Source organism: Protopterus annectens, chromosome 9.part0 (genome assembly GCF_019279795.1).
Source record: "Protopterus annectens isolate FY-2018-M chromosome 9.part0, PAN1.0, whole genome shotgun sequence".
Lineage (NCBI taxonomy): Eukaryota > Metazoa > Chordata > Ceratodontiformes > Protopteridae > Protopterus > Protopterus annectens.
This window is the reverse complement of record NC_056743.1, coordinates 360805156-360828164: the sequence shown is the minus strand read 5'-3', so window position 1 is coordinate 360828164 and position 23009 is coordinate 360805156. Positions and strand designations below refer to the sequence as shown.

General features: G+C 36.3%; 1 protein-coding gene across 1 annotated transcript in view; it reads left to right on the top strand.

Moving 5' to 3' along the window:
* Positions 1 to 23009, top strand: part of LOC122810526 (GDNF family receptor alpha-2-like) — a 637566-nt gene that overhangs the window by 254130 nt on the left and 360427 nt on the right. The window lies entirely within an intron of this gene.

Here is a 23009-nt window from a genome sequence, read left to right as displayed (position 1 = left end):
TCTCTCTCTCTCTCTGTCTCTCTCTTAACAAACATAGATTGTATGATGGCCATTCTCTTTTGGTAAGTTGTGTGATACACTGATTCGATTCTAGTTTTCTCTCTCTCTCTCTTTTGCTCTCAAACCAGTAGTGTGAACCACTGATCTTGATCTCAGCTGGTTATGTAATCCAGGAATTTTGTGGTACCCATATAATCCATGGATTATGTGGTACCAATTCCCTGTTGGCCAGTTGTACTGTGTTCTTAGAGTACTAAAAGAGCTAAGGTGGTAGACAGCGTAAGGGCAAATGGACTGAAAGCGCCAGAGTAACAAGGGTGGAACCAAAGACATGCATCTGGAGTGTTTCTCCCCTGGTCTCTGCTGAAAGTAGGGTCTGTCCTAGTTGGCATTTCCTGGTCAACAGATGTTAAATAAATAAGAGAGTTATGTTGGGCTTCAGCAGGAGCAGATCCATGAGTTCAGTAGAGTTTCTTTTAAAGATTGTTTTGAAGCTTTGAGTATTGAATATAGTTGTAATGATCAGAGGAAGTTTGTTCCAAGCTGAAGCAGTAGAGTAGCTGTATACAAGATGACCAGTTGTTATTTTGGGTTTATAGTTTTCCAAGAAAAACTGGTCAGATCACCGGAGAGAGTGATTGTGAATGTAGAAGGAGCTGAGGCATGAGATGGTGGGGAAGGATTCTGGTTTGTTGAGAATGATGTGGGTTAGGAGCAGCTGAGTTAGTAGGAGCTGGTGGAGGAATTCTAGCAAGCTTAGGGATTTGAGAGAAGTGCAGTAGTATAAATTGTAGAGCTGGTTTGCAGCAAACCTAGCAACATTGTTGTAAGTGAATTCAAGCTTACACTTTAGAGAGGATTGTAAGATAGTTAAGATTGGACAAGTATAAAGTAGACCATCAAGAAGGTAGGCGTGGGCAAGGAAGAATCTTGAGTCATTGGTGAGGAATTTGTTGTTTCTCTAAAGCCCAGTTTTTGGTGAGTCCTTTTTATGCAAATTTGGATGTGAAGATCAAATGTAAGTTGATCGTCAATGATAGCACCTAGGAGCTTAGTGTGTGTTTGTACATTAATTGCAGTGTCATCAAGAGATGTGAAATTAAGATTTATGATAGGAAAGAGATTTCTGGAGGAATAAGAGAAATTCCGGGTTTTTTTGGGTATTGCGTATGAGTTGATTGTCAGTTAACCAATTTTCAACGGAGTTGAAAGAGTTTTGGGTTAGTATGTGGAGTTGAGAGAGATTATCAAAAGTGGAAATGATAGTGGAATCCTCTGCATATTGTATGAGAGAGGAGAGAGAGCAGGAAGTGAGAAGACAGTTTGTAAAGATGTTAAATATCAGAGGTCCAAGAATGGAGCCTTGAGATACTCCCATATTGATAGGGAAGAAGAGTAAGACGGAAGGGAGCCACTTGACAAACGGTTGTCTACTGATAAGGTAGCTAGGGAACCATATACGAGTAGGGTTTGAGAGACTGACATCAGACAGTTTAGTGAGGAGCTTGGGGTGAGAGACAGTGTCAAGAAAAGACATGAAACTAGTTTATTCTTGTTGTCTCTGGCTTGAGAGATAATATGAGTAAAGGAGATTGTAGCAGTATTTGTGCTATGGTTAAGGTGGAAGCCGTGTTGGGTAGAAGAAAGTAGATTTTCCTAAAGAAGATATTCCAGCAGCTGCTTGTGCATACAATTTTGAATATTTTAGAGAGGGGGGACAGAATGGCTATGGGCCTGTAGTTGGAGAAGTTAGTGGAATGTCCTTCTTTGTGGATAGGTATAGTATAGGAGTCTATATTAGAACACCGAACTTTCAAAACTTCAAGTGTTCTACTTTCGACCTGTTTTCAGAGAATGCTGAACATATCCAAGAAATAGAAAACCAATTTTTTTCCTAGGGAAAGAATTTGGTTGTCCATTTCTGTTGCTTCGGTATTTTCAGTGCTGTGGTGGAAAGTTACAGGTCTGGTTCAGGTAAATGTGCGATTGTGTGGATGTGAGGGTTAGGGCAGGTTAGGTTATTTAGGTTTAGGGTGCAGGTGAGGTGACTGTGCGATAGTGACGGACCTTAGTGTTAGGGTTTGGGTTAAAGTAAGTGGGTTAGGTGTAAGAGTTTAGGTGTATGTGTTTGGATTGCTGTTTGTTTGGTGTGCTTGTGTTGTGTGCATGTGTTTTGGAACAACAAATTTTTTCCCTAGAAAAAAATTCGCTGTTCTGTATGTTCGATGTTTTAAATTTTCGTTGACTAAGGTTCAATATTAGAACACTCGAATTTTTGAAAGTTCGGTGTTCTAATATCGACCCTAGTATAGAATTGTTTCCAGATAGAGGGGACTGTAGATTCATGCATAGATTCATAAAGCATAAGACATAAAACGTAAAGTGTAAAGTATAAACCCCCCAAATATATAATTTAATACAATAATAATAAAATATGTATCTATAAAAGTTTTTAAGATTTAAAACACTTGATAAAGCTACTATGTTATTAATACCAGGTACTGAAGTGGCATTTAAATTCAATCTGCCACCAATATTCTCTATTTTCTAATAAATTTCTATAAGGACCACCCCTTAGACCATCTTTTACCTGTTCTAAAATTTCAGATCCAAATTTATAGCCATTATATTCCTGAATATGTCTGGACAAATCAATGGTACTCTTAACCTTCCCAATATCATTATAATGTTCATAGATACGCTGCCTTAATTTCCATTCTGTTTTACCATTATAGTAGGCTGTGCAATCCAAGCACTTAGCAGCATAAACTACCTCTCTTGTATTACAGTTAAAACGGCCTTTTATAGAAATATTTTTACTACCTAGTACAACATTATCACATTCCAAAATATATCTACACTGATTGCACATGCCACATTTTTTTTATATTTCCAGATTCCCATTTTTCTAACTTTAAGGAATTATACCAATCCTTCGAATTTCTATCCCTTTTATAAACATTATTCGGATGAGTACCCACCACATGGCTTATATCCTTATCCATGGAAATAATTTCCCAGTTTTTATACATAATATTAGATATATTGGCACAATCGTCCATAACAGCTGTAATAAAACTATTACATAAATAGATATCGTTTTCCATTGGCCCATTTGCACCATTATTATTGGAATTACCGTTCTGGTTTACCAACACAGGCGTTGCGTCACCTTTTACATTCGTGCACGTCTCATCACAGTGAATTCCTTGCTTTAATAACGGACTGTAAACACCTGATAATCTCTTTCTTATAACTTCCCCTGAAATAGCATCCACTAAAGTTTTATGATGATCTCTATTCAAAAACAAGTTCCTATAAACTTAATCTCTTCCAGAAATTCATTATCCAGAGTAATCATCCTAGCAGCCCTTACCATTTGGCCTTTAATGACTGCTTTTTTAATATAAATAGGATGAGTGCTAGAAAAATGAAGAAACGTATTTGAATAAGTTTTCGTCCTATAAATGGAAGGCTTTGCATAGCCCCCAATACATTCTTGGTTAAGCAAACATCCAAATATGCAATACTATTGTCCTTTACAGTATAAGAAAAGGATAACAATTCAGTTGAATCATTCAAAAAATCAAAAAAATCATATAACAATTGATGTGGTCCACACCAAGCTAGGAACAAATCATCCAAAAAGTGAGTATAAAGCTTTATAAATTCCATGTACTTTGAATTAAACAAGGATTTCATTTCCCAGCAAGCCATTACTGCATTGGCATATAATGGGCCCCCTAACTTGCTTAAAATAGTGGCCCTCATAAAAAATATAATTATTATCTAATACTAATTCCATCAGCTGGGATAATGTATTCATTTTATGCTTGTGAAAAATTCCATAAACCATTCTAAGCCTAAATCATGTAGGATACAAGTATGTAAATCCTTCACATCCACTGTAACTAATATCAAATCATTCAATGGACAAGCATTTAGTCGATTACACTTGGTCAAAAAATCCAATGAATCACTGCTTAAATATTCCAAAGTTGCTAGTCTATTTTTTAATTGCCTATCAATGTATTTTGCTATATAATATGTTTTTGATTGTCCCTCATCCACAATTAGACGTAAAGGTAGATTGTCAAGGTCCTTGTGTATTTTGGGGACACCAAATATAGTAGCAGCTTTGGGTGTATTAATATACATATATTCATACTCTTCTTCATTGATCTGTCCCTGAAATAACAAATCATTTAACCAATAATCAATTCTACTATAAGAAATATTCACATCATTAATAGATGCTTCCACATAATAATTAAGGTAAAGTTTCAGTTTATTTTTGAAAAGTGATAAAGAGGACAGTGATGCAAGTCCACTGGGAAGTAGGTTCCAGGATTTCCCAGCAGTATTAGAGAACTTTTTGTTACTAAATTGTGTCTTGGAGCTTATCTCCCCGGGTCTCTACCAATAACCAATAATCAATTCTACTATAAGAAATATTCACTTCATTAATAGATGCTTCCACATAACTTTCATCATGTAACAAACTTAGCATTTTTTGATGATAATCAATACAGTCCATAACTATAAGGTTGCCACCCTTATCAGGTTGCATTAGTCTAATGTCACCTTTTTCTTTTAAGTTTTGCATTAATCTCTTCTGGGCAAAAGTGAGATTGACATTTTTATTATTGTCACCTTGACCTTTTAATAAGTGTCTTATATCCATTTCACAGACATGGTCAAATATTTTTAATGTAGGGTGTAATTCAGGGTTAAATACACTTGGTATATGTAAGGGATTCTTAATTATTTTATCTGCCCCATCAAACACTATAGCTAAATTAAGTTTCCTTATAGATAGCTTCAGTTCAGTGATAGCTTCAGTAGCATTAGCTCTTCTCGATGGGACAAATGTTAAACCCCTACTAAACAAATCAGCGTGTACTGTTGAAAACGGAACACTACTGTAATTAAATATGTTAAAGTCACCAGTACTGTTAACAATACACTGATAGGGTAGACACAAAATTTCTTCGCCTACTGATTCTGGCATTGCTGCTTTCTCGAAGCAGAGCCCTTGTTGTAGTTGTAGTTCATATTGTAATTCATTTGTGATGTAGAGTTCCCCATTTCTGTTCCATATCCTCTCTGAACATTGTAGATTGCCAGACTGTAAAGGGTACTCGTGGAAGCCTTGATTCATCCCTGCACCTTCTTCATGCTGATTAAATTCCCTACTAGATCCTGGATCACCATTTTGCAAGCGTTGTTGAGCTTCTGGTGGTTTTGAATACGCCTTGCCGTTTGAGTAGTCCAAACAGTCCCTGTCTAACTTCCGGTTCTTACGTTCAGTAATAGCTTTGCTGACATCATCCACTTCTGCAAAAATATTGAGATACTGTGTCCTTACAGAATTAAAGCATACATCTTTTTTTAATATTCTCCTCCATGGACCTAATCTGTTGGTTTAAGCTGTCCATTTGTAGGGAATAATTAAGACATCAAGCAGTTTGCAGCCCTGTTTATCGAAGAGCTGCAACAGTTCACAATGTAATGGGCTGTTCTTAGAAACTTCCAATATCTTAGACCTTTAGGTATCTGCTTTCTTTTAACACATTTGTTAAAGTGTGCATTCTCATGCACCATTCTACGATATTTCAACACTGTGGCATGAAATGAGTCAAGAGCATTATGCAGAGACGAAGTCAGTGATTTACCCGGCTGATTTAACCACTGTTCTAAGTCCACACTTAGATCTCTATTCCAGTCAGGATCTCCTAGACCATATGTTGGTTTAGATGTCCTTGACCTGGGGGGATACAATCAAAGAATACTTCACTTTGAGAATGTCCATGGTTGGCATTGGTAAAACAGAATTGAAATTAATGCAGCGTTATCTATGAACATTATTATGATATTGGTAAGGTTAAGTGTACCAAAGCTTTGTCTAGACATATTCAGGAATATAATGGCCATAAATTTGGATTTTTAATTTTACAACAGGTAAAAGATGGTCCAAGGGGTGGTCCTTGTAAAATATTATTAGAAAATAGAGAATATTGGTGGCAGATTTATTTAAATGTCACTTCAGTACCTGGTATTAATGATGTAGTAGCTTTATCAAGTGTTTTAAATCTTAAAACACTTGCCCACAAGATCCTTTACCAACCTACCAATACTCCTATACTTTCTACCCTCATTACCCCCATAACAATCTTAATACCTTACATTCATCAAATAAACTTCTTGTCAATATATGTAAATCCAACAACATGGCCGGTGACTCTCTATTCTCTAATACTGCTGGAAAATCCTGGAACCTACTTCCCAGTGGACTTGCATCACGGTCCTCTTTATCACTTTTCAAAAATAAACTGAAGCTTTACCTTAGAACACACTGGTTATGTTCTAAACCTGATTTACTTTCTCTTATTTACTGGGTTCTGTTTACCTGCTATTCTCTCAGTACTAACTCCAATCTTCCTTGATAATACAGACAACTTTAGACTTGCTGTGTTTGACTGACCTTGTCCTGTTGATATTTTCATACTTTTAGATTTTTATTTAGTTTCTTTATTTCCCTGACCTTGTCTTGTTGAGATTTTCTTTATATATGTGATAAGTTTGTTAGATAGTTATGTAATGAGCTGTCATCCTTTGTTAATTTATTGTACTAGCATTTTTTGTTACTAAATTGTGTCTTGGAGCTTTTCTCCCCGGGTCTCTACTGAAAATGGACATATATCCAGTTAGACTAGCCTGGTCAACAAATGTAAAATAAAAAAATAAATAAATAAAAGTTTTACAGATAAATATTTTATTATTAATGTATTCAATTATATATTTGGGGGGGTTATACTTTATACTTTGTTTTATGTCTTATGCTTTATGTTTTATGTTTATGGTTATGTTTTATGTCTTTTTGCCTTTAAGGCAGTAATTAGATTATTGATTAATTGCTATTATAGGTGTATTTAATAAGTGCTTTAACTGTGACTTTTTTGTCTGAAGTAGGTTGGACGTTCTAACTGGAAGTGCTTACCAAACCAATAAAGTCTTTTTTGGAGTATTGTCCTAGTACTTTCTGGCATTTTTTTGGATTGTTGTCCTTTTTTTGGTGTAATACCATTAATAATTATTGACAATATTTCCCCTTTATACTATATATGTATGGATTTGCTTTATAATCTCAAAATACTGAAATATCGAATTTCAGTATTTTGAGACTATAAAGCCGAAACACCAAAAAAAACGAAACCCAAACCATGATCGTTAAAGCACGCACACAAACACAACTACACCTACCTCCCCACAACACACACACACACACACACTTACTATAAGCAGGGGGCAAGCCCCCCGACCCCCCCATGTGTGCGGGCTGCACCCCTACACCTCCCTACTTCTATATACTAACTCCAAGGATGCACTAAAGACCAACAGACACAGACCCACCAACATACATTCACACCCCCTTCGCACAAACACACATTACGCAGATACAAACACCACCACTCTCAACACTGACACACTCACACTCTCACCTATGTATGCTAACTCACACCAAATACTATCTTACGCACTTGCAACCACACAAATCCACCCCAAAACCCTTAAAAGCACCACACTTACATAACACGTCGTCGGTACCACGAGTTCGACATTTCCAGCTTTGATATTCTGCAATTTCGTAGATCTGCAGATTCAACACTTTGGTCTCAAAATACTGAAATTTGACATTTCAGTATTTTGAGATTCCAAAGTGTTTATATATATATATATATATATATATATATATATATATCCTAAGAACAGAGAAAGCTCAGATGCGTGAAATTCAAAACCTCGAATACTGGCGGTTGTGAATTTCACACTTCTGAGGTTCTGCTGTGGTTATGGATTCAGGTAAGTGTTTGTGTGTGTGTAGGGTTTTGGGTAGGGGCTTTGGTGTGTGTCAGTGTGTTTTGTTGCTGTGATGTGTGTGTGCGAGGAGAATGTAGCTTGTGTGGTGGTATTTTGTTTGTGTGTACTGCAACCTCAGAGTGAGAATATTTAAGTAGGGGGGTGTGTGGGGGGTGCAGGGGGCTTACCCCCCATTTTTTATGTAGTAGAGAGCTTGTGTTTGTGTGTGGGGAGGATGGTGTGTGTATGCAGTAGAACCATTTAATTCAAAATCTCTGGTGTGCGAGATTTTGAATTCCGCGGTTCTGAGTTTTTGTGGTTTCAAAAATTTGACTTTATAGCTTCAAAATACTGAATTTCGATATTTCAGTATTTCGAGGATATACAGTGAAGCCATACATACATATATATATATATATATATATATATATATATATATATGTATATACTGTCATCCATAATATTTTCTAGTTTAGTTTTGCATTATTTTCATGAGGATGTTATAAATCATTATTATTATTCAGTACTAGAGGTCTCCAGTTCTTTGATTGCCTTCTGTCTTTCTTCCTCCATATGAATTAAAGTATTCCACTACATAATTCCTTATACACAAAATGATTCATTTAACCATTCATTCAAAAGCTTTAAAAAATATTATTTTTACCAATCCCCTAAATTTGAATACATTTTATACCCTACTCTATTTGGTCCTGCAGCTGAATCAGTATTTATTTGTCCTAATACTTTACCTCATCTAAAGAAATTGAATTTTCCAACTCTTTATATTCTTTTTCTGATTCTTTTTCTGTTAACATTTTTTACATTCCGTGTTTTTTCACTAACATTTTCCTTTAAACAGTTTTTGTACACATTGTGCTGCATTATACACAATCTTTTCCAGAGTTCTTTCTGTTTCACCTTTTCATTTTTTATTTCTCTTGTTGCACAACCATCTCCCTTTACTAATCTACTTAAGTAAAGTGATATTACTTCTCTTTTTCCTTGTAAAAATATATTTGCTTTTATAACAATTCTTGTATTTTTCCTTATTTTCTTTCATATAATTATTTTCTTTGTCAAAGTACTTTCTATCACTATGTGCTTCTTCTTTCAGCTTTTCTTGGTTAGGGGTCGCCACAACGGATCACCTGTCCGCTCATGATTGGCAGTGGAGTTTTACAGTGTCGAGTTGCCAGCTCAGCACCCAACCTTCCACAGAAGGCACACACATGCACAGGGAGAATTTAGAGTGTCCCATCCACCTGCAGCATGTCGTTGGGATGTAGGAGGAAACCAGAGCACCCGGAGGAAACCCACATGAACACAGGGAGGACATGCAGACTCCACACAGAAGGCACCCCAGCCGAGGATCGAACCGTAAAACCTTTTGCTGTGAGGTGGCACACTAACTACTGCACCACCGTGGCCGTCCTCTATCACTATGTGTTAAATCTTCCAATGTATCCTTATATGTTCATTTATATTTTTCTTTCTGTACTTTTCCTAAGTCATATTGTCACTATAAAAATTTTTACCTTAAATGTCATCCAGCATTCAGACCAGTTTTTATAAAATGTTAACCACAAAAGCTGATAAAGGCTAAGTTGAAAAACAGAAATATGACTAAATAACCACACAGTTCGGTAGTACTGTAGTCCAATAAAGGATACCCCAGTAACAGTTCACCACAAAATCTTGCAAAAATAATAAATCCAAGTGTTTTAATAAAAATTAAATGCTTTTGTTTCAACACATGAAACTTCATCAGAATAATGAACAAACATTAATCAACCATTTAAATAGTCACTCCTAACATACCACTGGTTGATTTTGTTTAAAGTCACAGTTCTCCATTAAATACATATTTCATTGCCACCTGACATATAAAATCCCACCCATATTGCATTTAAAAATACAATAAGTACCAAATTTAAAACTAAATACATATAATAAACCTGAAACTATATACTAAGAAACTGAACCCAGGGCTCAAACAAGCATCCAACTGTAATTGCCATATTAGCTCCCTAAATTCAAGAATATTTTCCCAATCTCCCCCTGGTCAAAGGGTTTAACTTGCTCAATCACTTAACCTTTAACCTTCAAACATTCATGTAAAAAAACAATTGTTCAGCTACAATGAACAATGTTTATGAAGTAGTTATTTCTTTGAGATGATAAACATCCCTTGCACATATGAAGACCCACTTCAGTCACACATAGAAATATGTTTTCTTTTATAGTCAATGCTATTAATGTAGAGAATATGAGGACTGTTATGCATATTGATGGAGATTTAATAAACCCAAAGGGGTAGAATATATTGTGGTATGTGGAAGCTGTGAGCCGTTATATGTGGGAAAGGCAAAACACAGTCTTCGGGAAAGAATATAGGATCTTGTTTTCATGATTAGAAAGGGTAATTACAAAGTGCTTTGAGTAAACATGCAGTGAATTGCCATGTTTTTCCTGGGTTCCTGTTTTCTACCTTGAACATGGTAGTTATAGGGTTTAATGTGGCAGAGAGGGAAAACTAGTTAGAGTTACTTAAGTTACGATGCCAGCTAAATTCAATGGTTATCCTGTCTTGAGTTTAAATGACAAATTGAGCATGAACAGTGTATTAAAAATAAGAGTTCAACAGATTTGGCAATGTGAATTTTAATGGCAATGTTTTCAACTGCTCAAATATTTGATGTTTTTTGATGCTGGTAAATGTCCAGTGTATTGTTTAATAAATATTTGTATGTATCATTGATCGTGTGACCGATTTTCACAGTATTTAAATATGCTGGACATGGGTGTTCACAGATTCTAATGAAGTATTGTTCTTAAGACAAACGCACTAAATCTGTGGTTTGAAACAGTTTTTTTTTATATATTTACTTATCTTTTGTTGAGCAGGTTAGTAGCCTCTTTTCAAGGGAGACCAGAAAAAAGCTCTGTCCTTAATCCCCTCTACTTTAACATTCCCATCAAACCCTCCACATATCCATATAATAGGTCTCCCTAATGCAGTACTTCAAATGCCACACCTGCAAAAAATACTCAGGAAGCTTTAACAGCCACTGAGACATGGCTATGCAACTCACAGCTCATGTTCAACCCTAAAAAAATAAAGTAGTATTGTTCCCCACATCCCTCTCTCATGATCAAACAAAATTTAAAGTCTTCTCTCTCAATGCAACCACTGAAGTCACTTCTCATAGCAAATTATTAGTGGTGATAGTGGATGATAACCTTAAGTTCTACTTACATATTTAAAATTGCATGAAAAACCTCATTAAAAACTAGGGATGCTTTACATAGCCAGAACCTTGCTCACCAAGAAAACTAAAAGTACACCACTTATTGCCTCCTCACACTTCTTTAGGCCACTCCCATCCATGCTAACCTTTAGGTATCACAAAAATTAAAACTTGAACAACGCTGTAGCAAAGTTGCTAAATTTGCAGCAAATACCCCCTTTCAGAACTCAAGACTGTATAGCACTAAAAAGCCTAAATTGGTTACAACTAATCCACCATCTAACACACATACTGCTTGTCACCACCTACAGAATTATCCAGCTTCCATCTGCTTGTCCAGCACTAAGTAACATTCTACACAATTATGTAACTATTCAGTCATTATGATCCTGTGAATAAAACCTCCTGTCTGTCAACAAACCTATTAAATCTGCTGGGCATTGTCTATACTCGTATCATATTGCTAAAGCCTAGAAACCCTTCTCTCTGTCTGTCAGGTAAATACCCTCCCTCTCAACCTTCAAAACCATTTTGAAAGACTTCATATTCAAAAGCTGGCTCTGTTCTTGTTCATCACCAGTATAAACTGAGTGGGCACTAGCATCTTCACCTCTGCACTCTCCCTTCTTCATTCACTTCCTTACTTCGATCACTTTCTCTCGCCTGACTTTTTATCTAAATATACTATAAGACTGCTTTTCTCTCACTTCAAATTACAATCATGCTTTGTATTATACTAACTTAACTTTAATTTCTATATAAACTGGTTAAAATTTCTCCAAATAATAAATCATTGTCATATCGTATCTGTTCTTAACCAAAGTTTTAATGTTATGTCTAATTTGGTATAATAAAACTGTAGATTTTTTTATATTATTTTGAAGACTGTAAAATCATTGTTCTTAAAAGTGTTTATAGTACTTTGAAGCTTTCTCTCTGGGCCTTCGATGAAAATGAGCTCCTACCCAGTTGGACTTTCCTGGCAAACAAATGTCAATAAATAAAATAAATATCATTTATCCAGGACAATGCTAAATAAAATGTGAGACTACCTGCATTTTATAATCAGAATCAGTGTTTACATATGCTTCCCAAAAGGAGAACAGAAAATGAGGAATCCTAAGATTTTCCTCAGACTGCCTCTGGCTGTATAAAACACTGTAGAGACTTACACACATGTTTTGCGTCATATGCATTAACTACTAGATGGCAGTCTTGTTTTAAATGGTAAAAAATATGTATGTATTTGGTAAACCTGATAACACAATATATACTTTTATGAACTGAATTTTAGGCATTACGTGAAACTGATATTTATTTTTGCCCCAAGAAAACAAAGCAGTTCATTCGCAGAGTACTTCCTTGCATCAGGCGTACTAAATGAAAGCATGATGTCAGTGTGTGAAACTCATGGAAGATATGATTGGGACCTTAGCTTCTATAGCAGTTCATCTGCATTTAGTTTATGGCTAAAAGCCTTAGGCTGCAACAAATTATGCGACAGTAGAATAAAGTAGCTCTTCATGCCGTCTAGAGCTTTAGATATTATAGGCATGTAAAGCGCAAGAGAGAAAGTTCTGAAGGCTGACTCTATTTCCAACTGAAGGAAATGGCTGTTATTTTATCCTTAGTCAAAAGGTTGCAGTACTTAACTTTAATGTCCTTATCATTTCCTCTAAATGTCACCATCTTCCTTCTTTTCACAATAAAATAATTGAAAAATCTGAGGTTGGTCAGAAATTCTCAATACATTTCACATGGTAATTAATTGTCTTTTAAGCAAAAGGAATTCCCACTTCATAATTTACTTGGCTGTCTTTTGTAAAGATTAAAAATTGCACTTCTTGTCTACTAGAGTAAAAAATGAATTGTGCCTGCAAGTAGCATTTTTAATCAGTGTTGTTGTTAAAATTGTTAATTCCACTTAACTGTCTTAGTCTAGAGACATTGTAGCTTTCATATTTGAACCAAGTGAGTTTCTTCTAATGATTCCTTAATCACACTGCATGTTGGTTTGTGTCCAACATTTTCCAGTGTAGACATCGCTCATTAAATTAGCAAGATTATGGGCTTTAATATTACTCTTCATGCATTTATTACTGATGTAATGGATGTTCTTTAATGTATGCTAGCCTGTTGTTTTAACAAGTATCTTTGTATGAACCTGTTCCTCCTGCTTTGGAAAAAGGACAAATAATGCAAATTTTAGTGGGCATTAGTAACAATAACCATTGTAATTAATTGCAATTAGTTTTTTAATTGCATTTAAGTATACATTTGTAAGGCTATTATCTAACTTTATTATTAACATATTAATGGAGTAGATTTTCTTGAAATTTATCAGTAGATAGATTGTCAAGATTTTACTTTGCCAATTTAGTTAGTTTGTGTAATGATTTATGTATGGCTGCCCATGTTTAATTGTTTTTACCTTGCTAAGGTTTTGGACTCTATCCTACATTTTCATTCACTGGTGCTTAATAGATAGTTATACTATAACGTGAATTCTTCCCTTATTATCTGAATTAAAATTGTCTTTCATCTTATGTAATTAGAGTCAGATTTGGGGGGAATACATTTGACTTAGAACTAGTAGGAGTCCTAAGACTGTTTAATGCACTTTTTACACATTTTTTGTGTGCATTCAGATGCCTTTAAAAAATGAAGATGATTGAAAATTGGTTGATGTATCTAATGCTGATGAACCGTAGTTTCAAAATGTTTGAAGCTTACAATTCCTCTGATAACCATAATTTAGTTTTCATAAAATTGCAGTTATTTTTAACAGCAAAGGTAATATTTCACTCCAGGTTTGCACATGATCAGACTTTAAAATTAACAGTAATAATGACTGAGAAAACGTTCTGATCTACATTTTCATCTCATTTTGCAAAGAGAGATTATGGTGTTATTGTTTGCTTTTTAAAGGAATTTCATCTCTTTAATATTTGTACATTTCTATGATATAACATATTCTTGAGAATAACACATTTTTGTTTTTATGTGCAATATGAACATCAAACATTTGGAAAGCATTTAGAGGTATTTTACATGACATATTGATGGCAGTAGTTTAGATTATTGTCAGAGGCTTTGTGAATTCCTAATGAGGTTAGAGGGAGCTTTTCATCTTGTGTAGTATGGGAATATACTTCACCAAGAGAAAAACAGGAGATATGGGCTTTTATTGCTCCCACTTATTATGATCTTACATGTGGTCTTTCTTTTCCAATTAGATCTACTAAATTATTGAAAGGGTTCCTGATTATATTACAGCTTCTATTGACTTGAATTATTTTGATAACCTTTTTTAGGTTGTCATAATTTGTAGTTACTGATCGATAGAAGAATCAGCTGTTTGACTTGTTCTTAAAAAATTCACAAATAAGTAGTGTACAAAAATAAATGATGTCGTTTGCATTTCTTGGTTTCATTGAGTAATCAAAATGGATGAGGACCACATGTTCAAGTATCATGTTTTGGCCAAGTACTCAAAAAGATAACTCATTGAAAGGGGTGACTATAGAAAAGTAGCTACCTTTTTATTTCCTAAAGTGCACAAACTTTAAGTTGGTTATTTTAATTGCATGAATAGTGAGATTGTTTTATTAAATTTGAAACGTCCACTGCAATTGCCTTTTTCATTAAAACTGCAGTCGTTGTCTTCACTTTTGCATAACATCTCTAAATCCGTTAATAGACAAGACTGGAACTGGCATGACTTGTCGAGGACAATCTATGTGAATACTCTATTAGTCAGGTCATCAGTTTTATCAAACTGCTCCTGGTATTTTCCTTAAGGCACAGGGACGTTGAAGTTAGCTGTAGTTGATGGCAGTAACCACAGTATCCCTCTGCATGATGGGTGTGTGGGTTGTTGGACCCCAACACAGAAAAAACTTAGATTTTCATGCAGTATTATTTATTCAGACAATGTGGCACACAGATATCAGTCCTCCTGAAATAGGCATATATCTAATTAGTTTCATGCAAGACATTTTCTTGCTGATTAATTCAAAGCATGACACAAAGGCAGCAAAGTACTAAACCTTTCCACCTGGTGCAGTTACCCTTATGTTTTCAGTTACAGTTGTTGCGTTAATTTGTTTCCTCTTTGGTTAAATAAACCCTTCCCTGGTAGATAGCAGTCATATCAATGTTGCACTCCCTTTTGGTCATAAGCCTGGTAAATCGACTGGTCCCCATTATTTTTCAACTGAGTCAAATACAAAATGATTCAAGAAGGATATGTGTTCTAAACAGAAAACTTCAGCCATTTACAAAATGCCTGGGACATTACAACTGTCACAGGGAGGTAAATCTTGGTGTTGAATTTCAACCATATTATCTTTTTGCAGTTGACTCCATTAGTTGTTTTACTACTGCATACCCGTATGGTGTATTGCACGTGTTTATGTCATACATTTCAGCCCTGAGTTTGAACATGTTACCAGAGACTAGATATAACAGTACAGTGTATAATAACCAGCTGGCCACTTCCCTTTCTGCAGTACATGCACTTTTTCCTAATACTCTGTCTCTTATAAACTAAGCAATATTTTCTCCAAGTATCAGCCACACATTTAGCTTACATGCTAAGTACCTTATTAGCATTTTAAATGGACTATCAGTAATATTTACAACTAAGAAAAAATGAACTAAAAAACAGTAAATAAAAGGAGGACTCTCATCATCAGTAACTTTTATAGGCCCTTCTGTAGGACACACAAACTACTTCAATACCACAACTATAGATATATAAAGCATGTTTGAAGGACATGTCAGTCACACAATCATTGACTAACAGACACAGTTATTTATCTTGTTTATGTATTCATTTATTCATCCATTGATTCATTCATTATTTGGTAACCAGGTAAGTTGACTGGTCTACCAACCCTTTTCAGTCATGTCTCAGAGAACATCAACATTAAACAGGAGTATTACAGAATTACTGTTTAGAATACCAAAATAAATTATCAATAAATCAAAACATTACATTATAGTTTGAAAAAGTAATTACATGTGAATTCTACAAATTAATGTATAGTAATTAAACTGAGCAATGTCAATGTATGATATTTACAGAGTGCGCAGGTTAACAGTGGCTGAGTATATCATCTCACTTTTGGTATATAGTGCCCAGTTCAGTGACCAGCTCAGTGAATTCTATCTAATGACTCTTAAACATGTGTGCAAGGCTGCTCTGCTAAGATGATTTTGCAACTGCTTTTAAAAGTCTTGCAATAAAGTGAGGTGTGAGGTTTCAGTATGTAAATGGTTCCAGGTAGCTCAGCTTGAACTTCACACAACTTTTTCACCTGATATGATCCTGAACCCAGGGCAGATGAGTGTAACATTGTTCTCCCGATAATTTGGAACGTAGGCAGGTAAGTATAATATTGCTTTGAGTAATTTTGAATCCAGGATGAATACGTGAAATGTTGTTGTCTTGAGTAATTTTGAACCTACAGTGGATAAGTGAAATGTTGTTGAGTAATTTTGAACCTAGGGTGGATAAATGAAATGTTGTTTTGAGTAATGTTGAACCTAGGGTGGATAAATGGTGGATAAATGGAATGTTGTTTTGAGTAATGTTGAACCTAGGGTAAATAAATGAAATGTTGTTTTCAGTAATGTTGAAGCTAGGGTGGATAAATGAAATGTTGTTTTGAGTAATGTTGAACCTAGGACGGATAAGTGTAATGTCATCTTGAATAATTCTGAACTTAGGGTAAGTGTAATGCTGTTTTAAGTACTTTTGGGTCTAGGACAGATAAGTGTAATATTGTTGTCCTGAGTAATTTTGAACCCAGAGCAAGTAGGTGTAATGTTGTTGTCTTAAGTAATTTTGGACCTAGGGCAGATAATTGTAATGTTGTTGTCTTGAGTAATTCTGAATGTAGATTGGATGAGTGCAATGTTATCTTGAGTACTCGTAAGATTGTAAGACTGCTCTCTTATAGGTAACTTTCTCCTGAGAAGGGAACAGTCTGCTAAGGTCATAATTTTAAATAAGAATGACTAAAAGAGGCTCTGTTACTATGAGCCATTTCATATTTTGAATAGAGTCATAGTCATGAGCATTAGTATCACCAAGAAGTGTCAATGTGAAGATCTTATTTCAGCCATCTACAGACTAATGAACATTGGTTCATCAATGTACGCAATATTCCAGTTTAGGTTGGAGTATATTTTGGCTATTGCTTTTCTGGCTATTGGTGATAGGAAAGGGACAATTCTGTCGCATAACTTAAGTTGCACTAGTACTCTGCTTACTATCCTATCAGTGTGGATTGCAAAATTATGAGAGCAGTCTAGGCCAAGTCCAAGGTATTTGCATTTCAAAAGTATTGACAAAGTGGTCATGAATGGAGAGACTTGCAGAGAACTGGAGAGAGGTAAATGTTCTAGAGAGAGGCAAAAATCATTAAGTTGTTTTTGGGGTTGATGAACTTGTTAGTGGATGACCATTGGCAAAGTTCAGATAAGGACTTATGTAACTTGAATTGTAGAAATGAGTACTTTTTTCTTTATTGCAGGAGTAGCACATCAGCCTTGTATAGCATAATATTGTTAATTGAAAGGTTTTCAATAATATCATTGATAGAGTGAAGGGAGTAGAGGTTAGAGATTAGAACATGAAGGAACACCTAGTACTGATCTTTCCTGTCTGAAATAGGCTTGGAAGCTCCTGGAGGAGAGATACTTTTTGAAATTTGTTAACAATGTTGTCACCAAAGGTGAGTCATAGTCGTTTATTAAGAACTAATTTATGACAGACTGTCTCAAAAAGCTGAGTCACCTCAACAAACCAAAGCAGCTGCTATAAACAGTAAATGGTGGCTGTGACATTGACCGAAGCTTTATCTTTTCTAAAGACATTTTGTAAACTATGTTAGCAATGAGCTAGCAGGCCATAACTTTTACTGTGTTTGAATTGTTGTGCAGTAGCTTTTTAAAGATTTTAGTGACAGAGCACAAACAGGAGATTGGTCTGAAGCCCATGAAGTGTTTTGGTGCTGAAATTATAATATGAGGGATAAATGATGAGTATTTAAAGGCTAAAGGGACTGATTCTGTAGTAAGTGGCAAATTAAAGCTGTATTGTTAATGGTTTTGCAGTTTTGTCTGCTGCATTTTTGCAGAATCTGTGGTGTAAAGTGATAGGTTTGGCCAAGGGGAGGTTAAGGTGTTGTTTTTTAGTATGTTTTTGCTAACATTTTGAGAGATTTCAGAAAAGTGAATTTTGCTGCATATTCTGCAAGGGTAATGACCTGAGGTGAGAGCATGGCATTTGTTATTATTGAAATAATGCCCAGTGGAGGTGCGCTTAGTAAAAGATTTAAAACCAACATATATTTTGTATTTAATGTTTTGTTATCATGTATGTAGATAGTGGAGCTTTTCTCCTCGGGCCTCCACTGAAAATGGACTTGTATCCAGTTGGACTAGCCCGGTTAACAAATGTAAAATAAAAAATTTAGTAATGTGCAGGTGCACTTAGTAAAAGATTTAGTAGTACATTGGATATATGAAGTTAGGAAGGATTTAAAGTTGTTTGCAAAGTTGAAATTCAGATTAGTGTCAGTGTTTGCAGTTGGAAACATGTCAATGATGCTTCTAAGAACTTGTTTAATTTTCTTCCAGAACAGTTTAGGATTACCAGAGGTAAGTACCTCCTTCTGCCTAAGATATACTGACTTGGCAGAATTAGTTGTGAGTCAAGACTGTTTCTATGTGTTAAGTATACTTAGTGTGCAGTTTGGTATCAGAAGGCTTTTGTTTCGAAGCAAGCCAGGTGCGCTCTCTCTCTCTCTCTCTCTCTCTCTCTCTCTTTCATCTTAAGCCAAGCTATATCTTTAATGAAAATAAATTAAATTATTCATGCTTCAGCTAATAACAGCAATCATTGCTTCTAGTTAGACACCCCTTGCCACAAAAAGATTGTGTTGGATTTACTTGATGACAGAGATAATAAGTCTGCCCTGTCTGCCCTTTTCAGCATCTCTATCCTCCCCTTTGCACTTTATTTACCTGCCACCATCTCAAATGCCTCATTTGGATTCCACTTTCCAGAAGTCCACTCAACGGGTTCACAATCCTGTCCTTGAAATGGAATTTTCAGAAAAGACAGGGAGTATTTAGTTCCTACAATATATGTCCTGTAGTCCCTTCCTCCTTCTCTTGTCTTCTTATTCAGAATGACCTCCTGACATCTCCATGATGTGATATTTTCTGCCAGTATTATATCCCGCTTCCCTCTCTTTTGGTTTCAAGAAAGAAGAATTCCAGCTGTTCTAGCTTGTGCTCATATTCCTGACAAACGCCAGATATTTCTGCTACTTACCTCTGGATTTATTCCAGCCTGATTTCTCTGTCATTATAGGACCCCCCAGGAATTGTTACAATACTGAAAGAGCACAGCAGAAACATTAGTTGTTTTGTTTTTAGAACCTATTCCACTGAGGATACATCCCAGCATTCCCTTTGCTTCGGCTACTTCATGTCAGTCTACTCATGGTGGATTGATTTACGTAGGATCAACTTTCCTGAATTTTATTTCCTCCTCTGGAGCCATCAATTCTCCTCCTCCCAGCAGATACTTAACAGCAGGATGATAGTGGCCCAAGGGCAGGACTTTGTATTTGTTTCCTATTTAACCTCAAAGACCCTTTTTTATCCATTTGTTCAGCCTGTCCTGGCCATTCTTTAGACATTTCCCTCATCCTTCACTTTTGCACATGTCTTTGTGCCACCTGAAAGGATGTTGATTCTATTCTCTGTCATCTCAGATTTGTCAGAGACAAACACACTGAAGGGTAATGAAGGAAAGAAACCCCATGGCACAGCACTTTCCACTTGGCTGATTAGTGACACTATCCCTTTCACCACTCCCCTCTGTATCCCATCACTCAGTTATACACCTGTTCAATCTATCAGGCCTAATCTTATTGTCTGTTTCCTATAAGCCTTATATGTGGCACTGAAGCCATTATAGACCACCTTTGTTGGAACTCCCCTGACAATTTCTTCCAGAACCAAGTGATAAAACTATCAGATCTGACTGCAATGTCTTTCTAGTATGTGGAATCATTTTGGGAGCCTTTGGCAACCAGTGTTAGGCTGTCAGACCAATAGTTCCCCATATTTTTCTGTTCTCCTTATTCAAGAGAAATGGCAGTTGCTATCCTTCTGTCGTGTATGCACTGGCCAGTGACCTATTTAAGATCTCCATCATGGGATCGGCAAGCATAATGGCCAGTGATCTATATAAGATTTCCATTAAAGGATTCACCTTCACACTGGCCAGATTCCTGAGGATTGTGGGAGGCAGTCCACCTGGTCTTTATGTTTTATCCTGCCTAAGATCAGCCCTCTGTTTGCCAGTATCTGTCCATTGGTCTCCTCATTCTGCCACCTCTTCCTGCACCTATTCTTTTCTCCAGTGGGCTTTGATTGTCATCATATCTTAGTCTATCCCACTCTGTACTTCCCTCAGTCCTATTTTCTCTACCTACAAATCCTTTACTTCCTGTCCTTCACCCCCTTTTGTTAACCCAATTTCAGTTTTACCTTTTCTGCTCTTACCATCTGTCTTGCCTTTTTGGTGCCTTACACTGCCCCTCCCCCACTGATCTGTCTCTTCACTCGCACTAATTCTAAGCACCACCTGCCCCTCCCCCACTGATCTGCCTCTTCACTCGCACTAATTCTAAGCCCCACCTTTTGCTCTAATTACTAGTTTGACATTCCTATTTAGCTCTGCTGGCTGCCTTTTCTCTCTCTCTCTCTCTCTCTCTCTCTCTCTCTCTCTCTCTCTCTTTGACTTCTCTGGCTTTGGGACCTAGTCTTAAAAAACCCTTTACATTTATCTGCCTGTAATTACAGGATCCAGTACAGCTCCCTTGTCTCTGGTTTGTTGGAAATATCACATAGTCTCAGGCCTTCAGGTGTAATTTCTACCACCATAAATTTAAAATTGTGTTTGCTACTGGTATCTAAAATCTGTTTAGCTAAAGGGTTCTTCTCATCTAACTGTCTACATCTAACATGCTCTCTCACCCTCTCCATCAATGTTCTACTTTGCCAGTATAAAAACTTTACCAAACTTGACATTGAGCTAAATAAACAATTTTTTTGTCTGACACTTAGCTGAAACATTAAATTCATAGACTTTACCTGTAATAGGATGCCTAAAGCTACTGTTCTTATTAATAAAGCTGCAGAAAGTACAACTTCCGCACACAAAGGTTACCCTTAGTGGAGTTGAACTGAAAATTCTTAGTTGGCCCATAACATAGCAGGTGCTTGAGGGATTTCTTATTCTTAATAGTAAATCTCTTTTGTTTGCCTATGAGACCTTGAAAATCACTATCTGGCATTAAAATATGCCAGTTTCATTTTATAATCTCACAGGTGCAACATTATTTGAGAAATACAGACACACCGAGGCACCTGGGACATGGTCACTGCCTTTTATTTTCTCCATATATTTAACATCTGAAAATTATGGTCCAGCTGAACCTTCCCTTCGATCTTTCGACTTATTCCATGTCATTCTCAAGGTCCCTATATCTTCTCTCTCTCTCAATTCACCTTACATATCATTCAAAGCTGCTTCAAGACCAGCTGTGGTGTTATATAAAACCCTCATGCTGTTCCCCCTAATAATGTTCCTAAACACATGCTGAGGATGGTACAGTAACTGTTTCTATGCAAAATGTGATTCCCGTGGGTGTCCTTCCTATGATCTGGTTGGACTTCCCTCTCTCAAGTTTAACATCCAGGAAGGTAATACTAACAGAGGAAACCTGTGTGGTGAAGCGTAAGTAACTGGTAGTGCCATACAGATAACCTACAAACTTCTCAAACATGTTCTCTGTGCCATTCCAGAGGAGGAAGATGTCATCCACAAATCTCCTGTAAAACTTTATATAAGGGACATACTCTTTGTATAACACTGCACCACTTTCCTGTTGTACTACTACACTATTGGCATAGCAATTCGCACAAGGTGTCCCCATGGCCACCACTGTGTGTTGCCCATAATACCTGCCATTGAATATAAACAAATTATTCTCCAATATTGTTTCTAAAAATAAGCAGAGCAAATCTATGTACTTTGTGTCATTTTTTCCCCAGAGTAAGTAAACATGTGCCCAAACTTACACGGAACACACACTAAAGTAAGTAAAACTCACCTAGGTGGGGGCTGCACCCCTGCCACCCCAACTATATATAGCAACTCCACGATTGCAATACAGTGGAGAAAAGGACATATTGGGGAAGTGTTTACTTACCTTGGGAAACATTCGCCATTCAGGTATTTCAGCTTTCACTGTTTTCATCTCACGGAAATGAGGTTGTTATATGAGCTGTGTGTGTGTGTGTGTGTGTGTGTGTGTGTGTGTGTGTGTGTGTACATATATATATATGTGTGTGTGTGTGTGTGTGTGTGTGTGTGTGTGTGTGTGTGTGTGTGTGTGTGTGTGTGTGTGTGTGTGTATGTGTGTGTGTGTGTGTGTGTGTGTGTGTGTGTGTGTGTGTGTGTGTGTGTGTGTGTGTGTGTGTGTGTGTGTGTGTGTGTGTGTGTGTACGTGTGTGTGTGCACGTGTGTGTACGTGTGTGTGTGTGTACGTGTGTGTGTGTGTGTGTACATGTGTGTGTGTGTGTGTGTGTGTGTGTGTGTGTGTACGTGTGTGTGTGTACGTGTGTGTGTGTGTGTGTGTGTGTGTGTGTGTGTGTGTGTGTGTGTGTGTGTGTACGTGTGTGTGTGTGTGTGTATGTGTGTGTGTGTACATATATAAAACTTAAGAATATATAGTTCCTGGTTAACGCTTGCTAATAAAAATAACTGATATATAGTAAAAAACTAATCGTTGAAGCAAGCGGTGACCG